At 40.9% G+C, this 14,320-nt stretch overlaps 1 long non-coding RNA gene across 2 annotated transcripts in view; it reads right to left on the reverse strand.

The window, feature by feature from the left end:
* Positions 1–297: 297 nt before the first annotated feature.
* LOC137313920 (uncharacterized) overlaps positions 298–14,320 on the reverse strand; it is a 129,096-nt gene continuing 115,073 nt past the window's right edge. For both annotated transcript variants that reach the window (XR_010961130.1, XR_010961131.1), the window contains exons 10-12: positions 6,763–7,263; positions 2,295–2,390; positions 298–457 (exon numbers count right to left, since the gene is read on the reverse strand). This is a non-coding gene — a long non-coding RNA (uncharacterized lncRNA). The remainder of the gene's footprint in view (positions 458–2,294; positions 2,391–6,762; positions 7,264–14,320) is intronic.

Genomic DNA, 14,320 nt, shown 5'->3' on the forward strand with positions numbered 1-14,320 from the left:
TCTAACTCCTGTTTATCGCCTCCGATCTGCCCTTTTCCCAGTTCCACTAAAACTGTTTTACTTTATTTTCGGTCCACTCAAGAGTTGTATCCGAACCATTACCCTGTCCTTTGTACCGATACTGACCGATCCGCTGGGTATTTTCACCACTGCCTTTCATTGCTTCAGATTCACAATAATTGCAGTTTGATCCATTCTCTTCTGTTACCTTCTATGATTCGAAGTTCTGATATCCTGTCAGTTCTGTGATGTTTAAATAATCCAAACTCATCCCGATCCCCTCCCACTTACCCGATGTTCTTGTCCACTGAAATGCCTCTCGTATGTTGACAACGAGCTGACTCCGTCCACCCCTTCTTCAACTGCCTGTTCTGGTCTGTCCCGATAGAATTTCGTCAACTAAAACAGTTGGTAACCGTCAAACTTTGTCAAGGCCTCAGTGATCGCAGTGTTCGGTCTGTGAACAACAATGGAGAAAACTAAAAACATGATCGACCTTCCTTCCGGGCGGTTACATTACCTCTTACACCAAACGGTTGCCGCCTCCTGTGAGCGACGTTATCAAATACCTTCTGAAAACCCATATATACCGCAGGTTTTATTGATCGATATAGTCACGTCTCAATAAGGCTGTATCAAATTGGTCAAATACAATGTCAAATATCTACAGTTAATCCGTTCCAGCCTTGACTGAATCATACATAATTCGATGTGAAATTTCAGTTTCGAGAAGTTTGCCCACAAATGACGTTGTCTAATTGGTCTCAATTTATCTGACTGCAACATTCTCCCTGTTTTAACACAGACATTACTTGGACTCTTTTAGTCCACCTGGATATTTTCATTAACAATTGTGTTCTAAAAATTGTGCGTTTTGAAAAATGGTGGTCAGAGTCCCTCCGATCTGCTCTCTGACTTCCTTTAACAGCCTCGGGTGCGTTTTCTCTGAGCTCAGTGAATAATCCACCTCGGCTATTAAATTCAGAGCCAAATCCTTCTCCACAGTTGTCTCGAAATATGGCTCCACATCCTCCTCAGTCTCGCTGAAGATGCTGTATCGACACCTTTGTATGGAATACGTTTACTGTAGATAGTTTGATACTGTGATACTTTGATTCTTTGAAACCAACATTTTCACATCTGCCATCAATTTTAGAAATTGAAGGAAATATTGCATCTCCCAAAAAAGTTCATGCAATCCAGCCCTGTCTTATACATACTGGATCACATCGCTCATGAGTCTGACTTTCCAAACGTGTTTGGATGATTTGTAGATTCACTGACACAACACACAATCTGAACTCCAATTCATTGGAATGTTGACACGTTCTCGTTGTTTTTTATTTTTAGATATCAAGTTACATCTTCTGTCACTACTTCAAAAGCCTCCTTCCTTTTGTCTTGCGAATAACTTTTCAAGAATTCATAAATCTTCTGTTCCTGCTCCAGTTTTATTATTTCCACTCTCTAGTCTCTGATCCGGATATTTCACACGCTCCAGTTTTATCAGGTGAAACCCTCCCACTGCTCCATATACCCAGTCTGTCAAATCGTTTTTGCTGGTTGGTTCAGATCGTAACCGTCCCTTCCTTTCTCCCTGAACTCACCATATGCATGAACCCTTCCCCGCTGCTCCAGCCCTGCAGCCGCACATTCACCTGCCTCATATTGTCCTCAGTGAGGGCCCAGTGCAAAACAATTCGGAGATCACCACCCTGAGGCCTTGGTTTTTAGTCTGGAGCTCAAATTTTAATGTTCCCTTTATAAACGGAATTCCAACCGTTTCATTGGTTCCGACCATGACTATTTTCCGCTCTCCTTTCCTTTCCAGAGATGGTCCCACCTGTTTCAGGAAGTTCATCCCTCTGGCACCCGGGCGGCCACTTACCATTTGGACCTACTCAGGTCTGCAGAAGAGTCTGTCTATTCCCCTGACTATAGAATCTCGCACTACTCTCGCTCTCCTATTCCTGTGCCCCACCTGCCTCTCACCTCTCTCCCACTCGGGCTGCCTCCCACTGCTCCCTGGTTTCAAACTGTTACTCAGGAAGACCAATCTGAGTCATTGTTTCTGTCCGCCTTACAGTCCATAACACCAGGTGTCTATTGGACAGTTCCAGTACTGAGATCCCTCCAACTGTGACTGCACTGGCCCGGTAGATGGTCACTCACTTTGTTTTATCTGCACTCTATATGCTCGGTTTCTTCTTCCTGTTTGAGCAACAGGAACTTGTTCATGATCTGGACCGTTTATCAGGACACAATTGATATTTTAAAGATTGTTCTCAACCTACCGGTGTCTATTTTCATTCTTGTTGAAGATGTTGGTTCTTCTCCCCTGTTTGGACCTTCAGCCATGGTGGTGACAGGCGTTCCAAGATTGTGATGCTCTGTAATAAGTATATTAATAGGAGGGTTAGACTGAAATATTAAAATGAGAGGGAGGAACGTTGCCTTGTTAAATGTGATATCAAGTCCCTCCTTCCCCATAAGTACAACAGCTGTTAGCTCTAGGATCGAGCATTTCCCGACTGTTACGATCAACTCTCCAAATCAGGTGCGGCACAGACAGCTGCCCAGTGAAACCGAATGACTCCCGCTGATTTCCAGAACCCAGTTCCAGACGGCCGAGATTCTGCACTGGGAGCACCAATTGGGAAGATTTACTTCCGTTGCAGGCAAGCACCAGACTTATTCCTGAGGAAGTGAATGTTCTGGAGGGCGATATGGAGCGAGGTGATGAATTAAATGATCCTTCATTCAGTTTTACCCAGTCTGGCGCTATTGTATTATTTTACTCACAGATTTGTTTTTTAATTTTTTTGATTTGTTGAGTTTTGATGTTAAATTCTGTGATTTTTTTGCACCTGATATCTATCTCCAAAACCCAAATGGAGCTGGGTGTGATTTATTTACTCTCGATGGGTAGTGACATTGTCCGTATGTTCATGGAGATGTGTTTTGGTTGGTGGTACCATTTGCATATAGTTACCATATCTCTCATGGTATCAGCACCTGACTAATGAGCACTGTAGGTGGTGAGGAATTTTAAACCGTTCTTCGAATATTAACACCAATGTATAATGTTATGAATTGTGTAACTTTAAACAGGTGCTGCACATTTATTTTTGGATTTATTTTAGGGGTATTACAATCTCATAAAGCACCACAATTATATAAGTTGTAGATTCGACGGCTATTTTACAATCATAGTTCTCCACTTTTGCGTGTGCCTCCCTCTGTGTGTGCACACAGGCAAGAGCAACTAATCAAACTATCAGTCACTGTACTATCCTTTCCACACTGTGGAAATGTAAAAGCGATTAATCTCAGTAAGTAATTTCTTCAAACTATAGTTCAAGTTATTCGCTGAAACTAGTGTAATAACAATTTTAAATTGTGCAGTTACTCTTTTTGTCAAATTAGTGATGGACCTTCCTAACATTTGGTAATTTCAACAGTTACTTTCTATATAAAGATTAATGATGGACGCCCCTACCTGTTGGTAATTTCAGTCGATGCTTTGTATGTGGAGATTAGTGCTGGACCCTCCCACCTGTTGGTAGTTTGTGTTGTTACTTTTCATATAAAGATAAGTGATGGATCCTCCTCCTTGTTGGTAGTTTGTGTAGTTACTTTTTAATTAAAGATAAGTGATGCACCCAATACCTGGTGGTAATTACGGAAGTTACTTTTTGTATAAAGTTTAGTGATGGACCCTTCTGCCTGTTGGTAATTTCAATACTTACTATTTATTTAAAGATTCGTGATGGACCCTCCTACCTGTTGTTAAATTAATTGTTACTTTATATGTATATATTTAGTGTGGACTCTTCTAACTGTTGGTAATTTCAGTCGTTACTTTTTTTATATAAAGATTAGTGATGGACCCTCCTCCGTGTTGGTAATTTCAGTCGTTACTTTTTATATCACGATTAGTGATGGATCCCCCGACCTGTTGTTAATTTCAGTAGTTACTTTTTAGAAAAAAAATACTGATTGAGCATCCTACCGGTTGTTAAATTGAGTTGTTACTTATTATATAAAGATTAGTGATGGGCCTTCCTCCTCTTTGGTAAGGTCAGTAGTTACATTTTATGTAAAGATTAGTGATGGACCCTGCTCCGTGTTGGCAATTGAGCAGTTACTTTTGATATAAAGATTAGTGATGGACCCCCCTCCCTGTTGGTAATTTTCCTTCTTACTTTTTATATAAAGATAAGTAATTGATGCTCCTACCTTTTGGTAATTTCAGTAGTAACCATTTGTATAAAGATTAGTGTTGGACCTCCTACATGTTGTTAATTTCAGTGGTTAAATTTGTATAAAGATTAGTGATGGACCCCACCATTTGTTAGCAATTTCAGGAGTTACTTTTTGTATGAAGAATAGTGATGGATCCTACTACCTGTTGTTAATTTGACTTGCTACTTTATATATAAAGATTAGTGATGGACCCTCCTACTTGTTGGTAATCTCACTAGCAACCTTTGAAATAAAAGTTAGTGTTGGACCCTCCTCCCTTTTGATAATTTTAGTGGTTAATTTCCATATGAAAATTAATGATGGGCCCTCCTCCATGTTGTTAATTTCAGTAGTTACTTTTTATTTAAATTATAGCAATGGGCCCTCATACCAGTTGGTAAATTGAGTTGTTACTTTTTATATAAAGATCAGTATGGACTCTTCGACCTGTTGGTAATATAAGTAGTTACTTTTTATATAAAAAATTGTGACGGACCCTCCTTCCTGTTGGTAATTTTATTAGTTACTATTTTTATAAAGATCAGTGATGGATGCTCCGACCTGCTGGCATTTTCAGTGGTAACTTTTTTACATAAAGATTAATGATGGACCCTCCTTCCTATTTGTAATTCCCGTTGTTACTTATATATAAAAATTAGTGATGGAGACTCCTACCTGTTGGTAACATTAGTGGTTACATTTTTTTAATAAAGATTAGTAATGGACCCTCCTTCCTATTGGTAGTTCCAGTTGTTACTTTTATATAAAAATTAGTGATGGACACTCCGACCTGTTGGCATTTTCAGTCGTTATTTTTTTGTACAAAGATAAGTGATGGATGCTCCTACCTGTTGGTAATTTCAGTAGTAACTTTTTATATAACGATTAGTGATGGACCCTCCTTCCTATTTGTAATTCCAGTTGTTACTTTTTAAAAAAAAATAGTGTTGGACACTCCTACCTGTTGGTAATCTTAGTGGTTACTTTTTAAACAAAGTTTATTGTCGTACCCTCCTCCATGTTGGTAATTTCATTCGTTACTTTTTATATAATGTTTAGGAATGGACCCTCCTTCCCATTGGTAATTCCAGTTGTAACTTTTGTATAAAAATATTGATGGACACTCCTACCTGTTGGTAATCTTAGTGGTTACTTTTTATATAAAGTTTATTGTTGGACTCTCTTCCATATTGGTAATTTCAGTGGTTACCTTTTATATAAAGATGAGTGATGGACCTTCCTAACTGTTGGTAATTTCTGTGTTTACTTTCGATGGAAAAAAATCAATGATGGACCCTCTACCTGTTGGGAAATGCAGCAGTTACTTTTTTATATAAAAATTAGTGTTGGTAATTTAAGTAATTACTTTTTATATACCGATTAGTGATGGACCATCCTCACTGTTGGTAATGTAACTGGTTACTCTTTATATAAAGATTAGTGATGGACCCTCCTACCTGCTGGTAAATTGAGTTGTTACTTTTTAAGTATGGATTATTGATGGACTCTCCTATCTATTGTTAATTTCAGTAGTTACTTTTTATATAAAGATTCGTGAAGGGGCTACCGACTGCTGGTAAATTTAGTTTTTTTTTTAATTTAAAGTTTTGTGATCGGACCCTCCTAACTGTTGATATTAAAAGAATAATTTCAAATTACCAAGATTAACGATCAGCAAGCAACGATCTGTGTGAAAGATGGTTTCAGCCCTGAACAGGTTTCCCTTTAAAACATTCCTGAACTTTGTTTCTGTCTGAAGGGAGCGGCCTTTCTTTCTTCAATTGAGCCAGTTTAACAAATAACATCCTCAATAATATATTTTAGAGAAAACAGAAGTCCCTGCTCCATTCGCCCATCTAATTCGCATTGAACGAATTAATTATAATTAATCAGGAATAATTGTTCGCTCCGACTTTGCTCCCATCCTGTCATTGGATCACGTTCAGTCCGGCCTCGGGAAACCATGGGCTGATTTTCCAGTTGCCCGGCAGAGAGCAACAATCGGCCATTGCGAATGTGTTAACCCTTTCCTGAGCTGAACTGTGTGTTCGATCAGTCTTTGATCAGTTCAATAATTTGTACCGGGCACAAAACAACTCAGTGAGTAAAAAGAGCCAGTGTCACAGTTAAAAATAAATGCATACAGAGTGAGAACGGACAGTTTCCCACCCCTGTTTGCTGAATATCAAATTCTAACATGGGGTGGAGGCACCGCTCGACGAGGATGGTGTAAATCTCCAGAGTTCGTGTTCAGGCTTTCTGTCCTGTCACCGCTTTAAAATGTGTCTGTGGGGAGATTGGTGGGGTCCTTGAAGGGATAAGCCCTGAAATTCGCTATGTGAAATAGCGGGCCTTCATTCAGTGTCTGAGCGAACAATTAGTGAATTGTTCCATCCGCGAGGAATAGAGAGCTCCCGATGCCAGGGAACATATCTGACCGCGGGAAATCGGCTTTAGAAAAGAGGAACGGGCAGATAAAGTTAATTAAAAAACAAATTGACACTGTATTAACCTTACCTTGATACCGCAAGGAATTTCCGTCCCGCAATGTCCGTGTAGATTTTGCAAATTATATCCTTGTTATTTCATTGTAATCAATCGAGCACACGTTCTTTGCTTCATTTCAGCAGTTCACAACTTCGGAATTTGATCTGATCCTTGTTATGTGAGATTCAGAGTTTCTCCCTCCGTGAAAGCTGCTTCCAGACAACAGGATGGATTTCAACACAAACATTCCTCATTTGTTTCAGAACAGGGAGCGGCCTTTCTGGTTGAATCAAATCGAACCGGGTTGACAATTCGCTGCCAAGTCAATTGTGAACAAAGTCAGTTGTAAATTTTACTTTTTCTCTTTTTGTTCCAGGGAAGTTCAGTAAAACAGATACTTTGTTAGAAATAAATTGTTATATTTGCATCAGGCACATTGTTTACTGAAGACCCATCGATTTTCTAATGTTTGCGCTTCAACCCTGGGGCCAAGAGCCGGTGTTTCGTCAGTGAGCTGAGGAGAGGCTGTTTCTGCAAGAGAGGACATTAACCATTTAACCGCCGAATTAAACTCTCATCTCATTCAATGTGGGAATGAGTACTGATTTTTAACAGTTAAATTGATCACAGTAAAAATTCAGCAGATACACCAGTTACATTGCTAAATCCGGAATGGACCATTCCTGGTATAAAGATTGGATTGCCCTCATTTTGAGGGGCTTCACAGACAGTAATAAATAGCCCCTCCCCGGGTTGGAAGTTTCCGATGAGAGAAAGATTTTGATGACAGATTGTGGTGATAATTCCGAGGGACGGATTGTTGTGATCAATTCCAGCGACAGATCGTGGTGATAATTCCGAGGGGCGTATTGTCGTGATCAATCCCAGGGACAGATTGCGATATGTCCCCATTTCTCTCTAATCCCCCCGCCCCCCCGCCCATGTTTGTTGACAAGGATTGAAGATTCATTCGGGCCGGAGACACATGTAGTCAGAGTGCATTAAATGAAATTTCTAAAATGATAAAAGATTCCACAAGCAATTATATAGAATTTTAAAGAACGAACAGCACAGAAACAGGTCGTTCGGCAGAAAAGGTCCATGCTCCACACGAACCTCCTCCCTTCATCTCCCCCTATCAGCATACCCCTCTATTCCTTTCGCCACAATGACTTTATTTAACTTCCATTAAATGCCAGTCGCCTCAACTACTCCTTGTGGTAGTGAGTTCCATATTCCAACCACTCTCTGGTTAACAACATTCCTGCTGAATTCCATATTGGATTTATTTATGACTATCTTATATTTATGGTCCAGAGTTCTGGTTTCTCCCGCAAGTGGAAACATGTTCACTAAGTCTATACTCTCAAACCCTTACATCATCTTAAAGACCTCTCACAGGCCACCACTCCATCTTCCTTTTGCAATGGAAAAGAGCCCCATGTTGCTCAATCTTTCCTCACAGGTATACGTTCTCAGTTCTGGTATCATCCAAGTAATTATGTTTTGCACCTTCTCCAGTGCCTCTATATCCTTTTTTATAATATGGAGGCCAGAACTGTTCACAATAATCCAAGTGTGGCCTAATCGAGGTTCTGTACAAACTTAACTTAACTTCTCTGCTTAACAAGTCTAGAAAAAACTCAGTGCTTGATTTGCTTTTTTGTGGCCTTATTAACCTGCATCGCTACAGCTAGTGATTTCTATATCTGTACCACCAGAACCCTCTGCTCCTCAACCCTATTTAGACACTTATTATCCAAGCAGCATGTGGCCCTTTTTTACGAACCAAAATATAATACCTCACACTCATTCGATACAGAGAAGGCATTTCCTCTGATGGAGGAGTCCCGAACAAAGAGGCACAATATTAAAATTAGCGCTCGGCCGTTCAGGAGTGAAATAGTGACGCACTTTTTCGCACAAAGTTTACTGGAAATGTGGAATTCCATCCTCCAATAGGTTATGGATTTTGGGTCAACTGAAATTTTGAAGACTGAAAGCGGCAGTTTTTTTTAGGTAAGGTTATCAAGCGAAATGGATAAAGGGCAGGTAAATAGATTTCAGGTACAGAGCAGCCATGATCTAATTAAATGGGAGAACAGAATCGAGGGGCTGAATGGCCTACTCCTGTTCCTATGTTCATTTATGTGCTGGATTATGAATTCCGGCATTTGGTGAATGTGAAGGTTAACCATAAATTCTGCACAATGGCTTCATCACTGGATGGTTTGAACGTTGCCTTTAAATGGGTGTATCGTAGTATCACAGTAATTACAGCACAGGAAGATTCAATTCGGCCCTCGATGCCTGTGCTGGCTTTTTGAAAGTGCTATCCAATTAGTCCCTTTCCCCTGCTCTTTCCCCATTGCCCTGTAAATTTTTCCCTTCAAGTTTTTTATTCAATTCCCCTTTGAAATTTACTATTGAATATGTCTTTTTGCTCCTCTTATTACCTTTTGTTTAGATCTCATCTCTTCTTTCTGTATTCAGCCTGGTTCTCAACTGTATTATGAACCTTATATTCGCCATGAGCCTCCGTTTCCTGTTTAATTTTAAGTTCTATCCCTTTAGTCATCCATGGAAGTCTCGCTTTGGGTGGCTTCACTTTCTCCTCGGACGGATGTGTCTGCACTGTACCCGAACCAAATGGGCTGTGACTGGTTGGTTTTATTTAAGGCTGAGCTCCATCTGTTCTTTATTTTTCTTATTCGTTCATGGGATGTGGGCATCGCTGGCAGGGCCGGCATTTATTGCCCATCCCGAATTGCCCTTGAGAAGGTGGTGGTGAGCCGCCTTCTTGAAGCGCTGCAGTCCGTGTGGTGAACTTCGCAGAATTCCAGGGTAGTTAAGATCAGATAATCGACGCGAGAGAATCGAAGATAAACTTTGTTAAATATAGTTTAGTAAACAGACCCACTGTTCCAACCTGTGTCCAGTCAGAATTAAACTGTGCTCTATATTTGGAGACAGTTTCCTGGAAGTAAAGGGAATTAGGGGTTACGGGGAGCGGGCAGGAAATTGGACATAATTTAGATTTGAGGTTAGGATCAGATCAGCCATGATCTTATTGAATGGCGGAGCAGGCGCGAGGGGCCGATTGGTCTCCTCCTGCTCCTATTTCTTATGTTCTTATGTTCTTATTGTGCCGAGATTGCCTGCATTAATCCGGTCCTAAGGGAGAAGATTATGGCCTGGATTGTTCCTGTCCGGCATTGCTTTCCTTTCATTCCTGTCGTTACTTGTTTAATGCATTATTTCTGTAACAATATCATTAGAGACTGAACAGGCTGTGTCTATTTTCTCTGTTAAGGAGAAGACTGATCGATTACCTGATCGATTTTTTTTTATATTCGGAAGGGGTTCCTTCGGGTCGACCGAGAGAAGATGTTTCCCCTTGAGGGCAGTCCAAAACTAGAGGCCATGAATTTCAAATATTACTGATGAATCCAAGATAGTATTCAGGAGATACAGCTTACTCAGAGAGTGGTGAGAATGTGCAACTCGTTACCACATGGAATGGTTGAGGCGAAAAGTGCAGATGCATTTCAGGGGAAGACAGATAAATACGTGAGGGGGCGAGCAATAGAAATATCAGTTGATAGGGTGCGAGGAAGTAGTGTGGGAGAACGCTCGTGTGGAGCATAAATCCAGGCAAAGACCTGTTGGGCAAAGTGGGCTGTTCCTGAGCTGCAACAATCTATGTAATTGAATGAATATTTTTATTACACCAGCTCTTTCATCATCACAGATAGTGCCAGAATCATGAGCCCTATATTGAGCAGGGGTCCTGTCAGTAATAACAGGGCGAAATTGAGCAGAGGTAGAGTCAGTAATATCAGCCCTATATTAAGCACAGATACTGTCAGTAATACCAGCTATGGAATCAAAACAGACACCGTCAGTGTAAGAACCCTATAATTCTCACAAATACTGTCATCATTAAGCTGTATAGTATCACCATAGATACTGTCAGTAACATCAGCTCCAAATTCAGGACAAGCACTGTCAGTAATATCAGCGCTATATTGAGCACAGACACTTTCAGTAATATCAGCTCGACAAGCAACACAGATACAGTCAGTAATATCAGCGTTATACTGCGCACAGATACAGTCAGTAATATCAGCGCTATATTGCGCACAGACACATTGATTAAGAGGGAAATATAGATTACTTGCATGGAACAAAAAAGCAGACTGTAAAAACTTCTAAAAGCGGGAATATGGTATTGAGATCGAGGACCAGCCATGATCCTATTGAATGGCGGAGTAGGCTCGAAGGGCCGAATGGCCTACTCCTGCTCCTCTTTACCATGACTCTGTGACTCGATTGCCGAGATTTCCACCTTCAGCAGGTGGTGTCAGATCGCCCGTCCATTCCAACCCTGCCACATTTTCACTTCTATTTACCTGGATTCCATTAAAAGTAATTGACAGCATTTTATGGGCTGATGGCATGCAATTTCCTAAAGTGCTCTCCCGGGGAGTGACGCTCCTCCGCAAGTTCTACTGCCCGGATTGTGAGTCCGCTGAAGGTAGTATTAACCCCCGGTGATGAATGGGGGAGAATAAAACCCTCCACGGCTTCGGTTTCGCGCTCTCCACAGTTTGTTTGGTTCGTTTCCCTGTTCGGCTCTTTGACATTTTCACCATTTTAACATTTTTGTTCTTGAAATGTCTCTCATTTACTCCGCAGGGAATTTTTGTCACCTCTCAGTTCCTTAATTTCCTGAAGGACATTCCAGTTCAGTCAACTCATGAAATTCCCTCGAACTCCTGTTTGTCGCCTCCGATCTGCCCTTTTCCCAGTTCCACTAAAACTGTTTTCCTTTGTTTTCGGTCCACTCAAGAGTTGTACCCGAACCATTACCCTGTCCTTTGTGTGGATACTGACCGATCCGCTGGGTATTTTCACCACTGCCTTTCATTGTTTCAAATTCACTATAATTGCAGTTTGATCCATTTTTTTACCGTTTGGCCTGTTTCTCTTCTGTTACCTTCTATGATTCTAAGTTACATAAGAACATAAGAAATAGGAGCAGGAGTAGGCCAATCGGCCACTCGAGCCTTCTCCGCCATTCAATAAGATTATGGCTGATCTGATCCAAACCTCAAATCTAAATTCATGTCCAATTTCCTGCCCGCTTCCCGGAACCCCTAATTTCTTTACTTCTTGGAAACTGTCGATTTCTGTTTTAAATTTATTCAATGATGCAGCTTCCACAGCTTCCTGGGGCTGCAAATTCCACAGACCTACTACCCTCTGAGTGAAGAAGTTTCTCCTCATCTCAGTTTTGAAAGAGCAGCCCCTTATTCAAAGATTATGCCCCCTAGTTCTAGTTTCACCCATACTTGGGAACATCCTTCCAGCATCCACCCGATCAAGACCCTTCACAATCTTATATGTTTCAATAAGATGGCCTCTCATTCTTCTGAAATCCAATGAGCAGAGTCCCAATCTACTCAACCACTCCTCATATGTCCACCCCCTCATCCCCGGGATTAACCGAATGAACCTTCTATGTACTGCCTCGAGAGCAAGTATGTCTTTTCTTAAGTCTGGACACCAAATCTGTATGCAGTGTTCCAGGTGCGGTCTCACCAATACCTTATATAACTGCAGCAATACTTCCCTGTTTTTATATTCTATCCCCCTAGCAATAAAAGCCAACATTCCGTTGGCCTTCTTGATCACCTGCTGCACCTTCATACGAACTTTTTTATTTCCTTGCACGAGGACCCCCAGATCCCTTTGTACTGCAGTACTTTCCAGTTTCTCGCCATTAAGATAATAACTTGTTCTCTGATTTTTCCTGCCAAAGTGCATAACCTCACATTTTCCAATATTGTATTCCATCTGCCAAATCTCCGCCCACTCACCCAGCCTGTCTATATCCCCCTGTCGGTTTTTTATGTCCTCCTCACTCTCCACTTTCCCTCCCATCTTTGTATCATCTGCAAACTTTGATACGTTACACTCGGTCCCATCCTCCAAATCGTTAATATAGATTGTAAAGAATTGGGGACCCAGCACCGACCCCTGCGGAACACCACTGGCTACTGGTTGCCAGTCCGAGAATGAACCATTTATCCCAACTCTCTGCTTCCTGTTAGATAACCAATCACCACCCATTCCAGAATATTACCCCCAATTCAGTGATTCTTCATCTCGAGGAATAATCTTATTTGTGGCACCTTTTCGAATGCCTTCTGGAAGTCTAAATACATTATGTCCATTGGTTCCCCTTCATCCACCCTGTACGTTATGACCTCAAAGTACTGAAGCAAATTTGTCAGACATGAATTCCCCTTCGTAAAGCCATTCTGACTTTGTCCTATTAAATTATGTTTATCCAAATGTTCTGCTACTGTCTCCAAAATGTTACCTACCACAGATGTTTGGCTAACTGGTCTATAATTTCCAGCCTTCTGCCTACTACCCTTTTTAAATAAGGGTGTAACATTAGCAGTTTTCCAATCTTCCGGGACCTTTTCCGAGTCCAGTGTATTTTAGAAAATTATTACCAAAGCATCCACAATCCTTACTGCCACTTCCCTCAAGACCCTCCGATGTAAGCCATCAGGTCCAGGGGATTTATCAGCCTTGAGTCCCATTAATTTACTGAGTACCAATTCCTTGGTGCCTTTAATCTATTTCGCTCCTCCCCGCCTCGAGCCGCCGGTTTGTCCAGTGTTGGGATATTCTTAGTGTCCTCTACCGTAAAGACTGAAACAAAATATTTGTTCAGCATTTTTGCCATCTCCATGTTTCCCACCATTAATTTCCCGGTCTCATCCTCTAAGGGACCCCCGTTTGCCTTAGCCACCCTTTTTCTCTTGATATAACAATAGAATCTCTTGCTATCGGTTTTTATATTTTTTAGCTAAATTATTTTCATAATCTATCTTCCCTTTCTTAATCAATCCTTTAGTTACTTTTTGCTGTCTTTTGAAGACTTCCCAATCTTCTATCCTCCCACTAAGTTTGGCTACCTTATATGTCCTTGCTTTTAGTCGGATACTACCCTTAATTTCTTTACTTCGCCACGGATGGCTATCATTTTTTTTACACCCTTTTTTCCTCAGTGGAATATATATTTTTTTGAAAGTTGTAAAGTAACTCCTTGAATGAACACCATTGCTCATGTACCGCCTTACACTTTAATCTATTTTCCCTGTCCACTTTAATCAATTCCGCTCTCATACCATCATAGTCTCCTTTATTCAAGCTCAGTCCGCTTGTTTGAGAACCAATCTTCTCACTCTCTACTTGGATATGGAATGTAACCATGTTATGGTCACTCATTCCAAGGGGATCCTTCACTAGGACATTATTAATTAATCCTGGTTCATTGCACAGGATTGGTCCAAGGTTGCTTGCCCACTTGTAGGTTCAGTTACAGACTGCTCAAGAAATCCATCCCTAATACACTCAATAAACTCTTCCTCAAGGCTGCCCTGCCCAATTTGATTTGTCCAGTTAATATGATAGTTAAAATACCCCATACTTATAGCTGTTCCCTTGTTACATGCCCCGACTATTTCCTGATTAATACTTCTTCCAGCAGAGTTGCTACCATTTGGAG

Source organism: Heptranchias perlo, unplaced genomic scaffold (genome assembly GCF_035084215.1).
Source record: "Heptranchias perlo isolate sHepPer1 unplaced genomic scaffold, sHepPer1.hap1 HAP1_SCAFFOLD_49, whole genome shotgun sequence".
In the NCBI taxonomy this organism is placed as follows: domain Eukaryota; kingdom Metazoa; phylum Chordata; class Chondrichthyes; order Hexanchiformes; family Hexanchidae; genus Heptranchias; species Heptranchias perlo.